The sequence below is a fragment of the Oculina patagonica genome, chromosome 7 (assembly GCF_052425735.1).
Source record: "Oculina patagonica isolate OP01 chromosome 7, crgOcupat, whole genome shotgun sequence".
In the NCBI taxonomy this organism is placed as follows: Eukaryota; Metazoa; Cnidaria; class Anthozoa; order Scleractinia; family Oculinidae; genus Oculina; species Oculina patagonica.
Window position 1 is genome coordinate 7,477,971 of NC_135764.1, and position 6,048 is coordinate 7,484,018.

Sequence of the window (6,048 nt, forward strand, 5' to 3'; positions counted from 1 at the left end):
TTCTGGAACGCCAAAATACCAAGAGGCAGGCCTCTTGTTTAAGCCCCTAACCGGACAAACACTAAGGGTCTTTAAATAATTGAGGAGAATGTGTTGCCTTTGCAATGGCATTTGCAAATGGTTATATGTTTTAGTCTTTTCTAATAAGGACGATTAACCGAAGGCCCCGTCTGTAGATTTGATTTCTTCAAATAGGTTAATTATTTATTCGTAATTACGCTACAGTATCGTCTTTCCACATGTACACCAAACTGTACGAGTACATGTAGTGTAGTCCAAATGTTGACATTTCTTATTGCGATTCGCAAAATTTAAAAGGGGGAAAGAAATAAAGCCCAAAAATTCGATAAATGACTTTGGAATTGTAATAACAATTACTCAACTGAACCTCCATGTTGGTCCTTTTTTAGTGCTATGTATTCGCGATGTCAACTTTTACGAAAATTTGCATTATTAAGATTATTGGAATACAACAGAAAGAAGGCAAGGCCGAGAAGTGTAATCATTGTAAAAACCAAGTTTTGGTTTATTACAAGAAATTTGATATTATAAATAAAATATTTCGGCTCTATTTCAGAGTCATAATCTTGTGTTGTTAATTTTACAAAAGGAACTTAAATATCTAAGGCGTGTTGATGTTACGTAATAAAGTATAGAAATATTGGTAATCAGAGAAATAGCTCTAACTCTCTGAAGGTTTTGAGTCCTTTATTATGCTAGGCTTACGATTCTTGATATGAAAGGCTTCCAGGAACGCTAATTGTGATCAATTATTATTGGAAAGATGTTATAGCCATATTTCTGGAATATAAAGTGTCGATTAAAAATTCGTTCTTAAAAACGACTTAAAGCCTTCATAGACTACTCACTCTGAGCTCGATATCGCAACATATAAAATGCCGTCCCCAGCAGCTAAGGGTGAGCACGTGATGAATGGATACTGTTGGATCAAGTTCGGAAATTGTGTCATTTTTTGTGCAATTTCTTGTCATATTTTTGACAAACAGATTTACGCAATTTTCACTTTGCATTCAATTTCCATGATTAAAATTCACGATGAAAGAAAGACCAAGGAACTTACCAAAGTTTGAAGTAGCCTCTCTCAACAGCCTTTGCAACTGTGCAAACAGCAAGCTGCGGAACGAGATAATATCAAGAATTAAAATCTGATAATTAAACCTACATTAAACGCCCATCTAAAAATGCAGTTACCTCTCCGAAATCGACAGTAAACTGAAACCAAAACAGTTTAAGTTGTCTCAATAGATGAAAGACAACAAAAGAAATTGCTCAAAGGCTTGCGGTGCTTATTATTTCTAAAACAATTTCCTGTTTTACAGCTGGAGTTCAATTCAATGTAAAAAGACCAGCTCACCCGTGACCAAGATAACGCTAGGGTGCTTTGTAATTAAATTAAAGCAACATAGGAATAACTGAACATTTCAGTTGAGCGTGCAGAATACAAACTTGTTTTAGTCTTTCCTTATAAGGATGATTAACCAAAGGCCACGTCTGTAGATTTTATTTCACCAAATAGGTTAAATATATATTCGTAATTACACTACAGTATCGTCTTTTCACAGGTAGCCCAAGCTGTACGAGTACATGTACTGAAACATAAAACCTGCAAGCAGCTAGTTCTACCTGCAATTTCGTGGCAATCAAGATGTTCAAGTTGATCCTGACCAAAAGTGCAGAAATCTTAATAGATTAGCTTTTTTGCTCTTCTCGAAGTTTCTAATATTATCATTAACACTTTTGTTGTCTTTATTCTTTGTTACCGTTCAATTAAATCTTATATCTCGGTCAGGATCATTTACCGCTTACCGGTTAGCTCAGTTTCTTGAACAACGGGATACCGAGAAACAAATCCAGCTAGTGGCAAGGGCAGGTCTTGAACCGGGGACCTCCAGATTACAACACAAGCGCCCTAAACCACTCGGCCACGCTTGCCTCAACTATGACCCAACTATGACGTTACCTACTTAATGTTTTCCTGCCTTCGCCAATGAGACTCCTGATCAAAAAGGGGCTACCGGGTTTGATAGGAACTCTATGATTATGGAAAACAATTTTACGGATGTCATTGTCGAAGTAATTGCGGTTTGCAGTGAAATGCGAACTCTGAAATTCAAAATCCAACTAACGATTTCGTTTTTCGTGCCGTCAATCGTAATTATGGCGACAGCCAACGAGCCGTGAAAAACAGAAACAAAAAATGGATCGAAATCTACCAATCACAACTGACAGACATGACCTTTTGACAGGTTGAAGTGTACATGTGCGTAACTATGGCGTTCATTACTGCTCAAAACACTTTCAGGACATGTCTAATGTTACGAAGTAAAGTTTACGACGTAATCCTAGTGCACGTCTCTTTACGTCGTAATTTATCAAACATTGTCCAACGTTTCTTTGACGTCTTCTGAATGTCAACTAAACATTTCCTAGTAAAGCACTTTGATCTCTTATGTTGTATGTAAGTTTGAAGTGTACATAACGACGTGAAATCCAGCGACATTTATGACATTGGCGTTAATATATCTACGCCGAGTTACGACGTTGAACAAATGTGACGATTGGCGTACAAAACTGTGTAGCATTTGACGTGGCTGTATACAAATGCTAATATTGAGTGGATAGAGTGATACCATACTTGTCACTGGCTGCCTGCCCTTTTAAACTCTTCAGTTATTTCAGGCCACCAGACCCTTAATTATTTATTAATACCATATATATGTCTTTTCCTTTTGTAAATATTTAGGGTGAATAAAGTTGTTGTTGTTGTTGTTGTTTGAATTCAAAGTTTGAATTCATGTTTATCAAGTCATTTGCAGGTTGTTACCAAACTTTTTCCAAATGTTTTAACCCTTTTTCGTTTGTCCAAAATCATTCTGCTACTCCTGAAAGAATTTGTTCATCCTTTTGTAAAAGAATTAAGTGCAGAGATGGAGGCGTGCCCATAGTTACGCCGGGGTTGTGTCCCCGGCGTCTGTGACGGCTCAGTCACTCACAGCCCCAGCCAGGAGAGCGGGACCACAACGGGGGAGGGAAGAGTGGGACCGGACCAGGCACGAGACCCCCGGCCCGGCGACGGGGGCCCCCAAAAAGAGGGCCCGGGGAGCGACGACCGGCGGGGGACCAAAGAGACCCGACGCCACAGCGCCCGAGGGGCCCGGGGAAAACACAGAGACGAGGGGAGCCTGTGAGTCACTCGGGGGACTTTTGCAAAGATCAATCAGTGTTGATTCTTGGAATTATAGGCACCTTCCAATAAGCAGAAAGGATTTTGGGGGAGCAAATTCACGCATTACGTTTTCTGACAGATTATGTTAAGGGTTTCATCCAAGACTCCCGCCATAATTGTTTGCCGCAATTCTAGTTATCAGACGGTAACTTTTTTGACCAGCGTTTATTCTTTCATCAAAAAGGTATAATTATAGTGAAGAAATTATTCTACATGACACGAGCGTGGGACAAAGAAAAAATCTGAGTCCCCGACGGGAATCGAACCCATGGCCTCCCAGATACCGGTTGGGCGCTCTAACCAACTGAGCTACGTGAGACTCGCTGTGAGCTAGGCCATTTACTAGGTTGATAAGTGACACGCGTCCTGCATACTGCTAGGATCAGCAATGTCGAAATCATCAAATTTGTAGTAAATAATAAAGATGGTAGATTTTAAGCTCGGTGATAAATAGTGAAGAAATTATTCTACATGACACGAGCGTGGGACAAAGAAAAACTCTGAGTCCCCGACGGGAATCGAACCCATGGCCTCCCAGATACCGGTTGGGCGCTCTAACCAACTGAGCTACGTGAGACTCGCTGTGAGCTAGGCCATTTACTAGGTTGATAAGTGACACGCGTCCTGCATACTGCTAGGATCAGCAATGTCATTTCTCTAAGGTACCAAAAAGGGCAGAATAGCAATGTTATTTCACGCAATAAATAGGATAAGTAATAACTGCTACATTTGTAAACTGATTTGTTGGCTTGTCGTTGTTTGGTTTTGCTAGCTTGATTATTTCTGTCGATAAGGACCCTTCAATGTTACTTGTAAAAATCACATTAGTTATGCATAAATTAAATTTCTCATCTTTAATTGTAGTTCAAATATCGCAAAAAAAGACGAGGTTCCAATACTCCGATTCACGGTGACTTTTAGTATGTTATTCCTCAATATATGCAAAGCCGAATAAGGCATGTTTTATTTTTGTTGCAATTTGTTTTGGGTTAGACAACGAAATGGCTTATATTGACTGGACTAACATGGAAAACGAAGTTATTAGGTAGGTAATTTGCTAATGTAAACTGGCTACCTTGCGCCACTAGCCCCTATGTTTATTCCAGGCAGTCGGCACTCTTACTTTTGTAAATTACTTTTTGTATTTATATTTCTTTGAAAGGCGAGAGTACATTAAAGATTGTCGTTTTTGTTGTTGTTGTAGCCCTGTACAAGGAGCGTTGCCCGTTTCCCGATTTTTTTTTCACCCAGCGGTCTGCCTGTGAACGAGGTACATGTAATCCAGAAAGTTAGCGTGATATAAAGGGGGAGGGGGGGGGTTGAGCCTCTCGCCTGGCGTACCTTCTACTCCGGGTTCCCGCTCCTCTCCATTGTGGTCGCCTTCTCTTTGTCCCATATCTTTTGCGAAATATTTCTAAATGTTGCGAACGAAATGTTACTCGTTTTCTCTCTCCCAGTTTCCAACCTCCTCAGGAATCCCGTGCTTTCTTCCCCCGCCTGCCAACCATTGTCCCCCTCCACTATCTTGTTTAGCCCTCTTCCTTTCGTTTTATCCACGAACGATTTGTTTCCTGATGTCGTATCAAATAAATACTGAATTCTTCGTCGCTCAATGTCGTCTGCCAGATCGACCAAAGTGGTGTAGTAAAAGTACAGAGCGTAGTATTAAAGGACTTTTCTAGTGGAGACTACAATAAGAAACAAGCTGCACAAGTAGGTTTTCTATTCATTGCTGAGACACCATAGCACCGAATTTTTACTCAAAACTGTAGTTATTTCAGAACCTGCCTTCGTAATTTATGAAAATTGAACTTTATAAGGTTTGAAATTCATCTTAACAGCGAATCCTATAAGGAACCATAAACTGAATTTTTTTCACGAACAGTTTTGGGGCGGTGCCCGTGACACCTTGCTCCAAGTTGACTTTGAGTCTCATTCTTCTGATTGAAGAAACGTTGACCAGTGAGAAGCAAACAATACACGATGGGACCGAAATGTGTACTGGGAAGTCGAAGAAATTAATCCTCATCCGTGACAGATTTAACATCATGCTCGTAAGGCCACAAAAGAAGAAAATATCTTTATTATTAATAGGAGGATTGTTACTAGACTTACCAATGCTGTCTACCAAGAATGTCATTCGCTCTTATGGTTTATGGTTTATGCTTTTCACAGGGTGTACATTTAAGGAGGCAAAAATGGGTCAAACACGTGGCGAAACACCCTTGCCATTCCACACCCATACCAATTAACCATCACGGAAGATTTTAATAACTTTTTGTGGTATAAAAGAAATCTTGACCACTGAAACCGCAAGAAACAATAAAAAACACAGATAAATAAGTGTAAAAGTTGTTTTACTAATGGCACAAAACTGAGCGATATCCGCACTTTATACTATACACTGTACAATTAGGTTACACTGCCAGAGGCACAGGCAAAGAAAAAAGAAGAATATTCTAAAAACAGCAGTTATCACCCATCACCAGTTCTTTCTCATGACAAAATTGTAAGACGCGAGGCGTGTTGCAATTTTCTCATAACCTGAGCTAGACGATGTTGACAAATAATTATTGGCCAATTATCGCAGGCAATTGAATTTTGTGGATAACTGCCTTAATAGTGACAACTCTACACAGAACTAAACATCGCTTCAACTTCCAAATACAACAATTTATATACCTATAGAAGTCCCTTTAGAATACGTTACAAATTTATTTGGAATTACAGACAAAAGCAAGCCTTTACTTGTCAAGATTACACCTAAGAGAGCGCCAGATAAAACTAACTGCCATTACAAT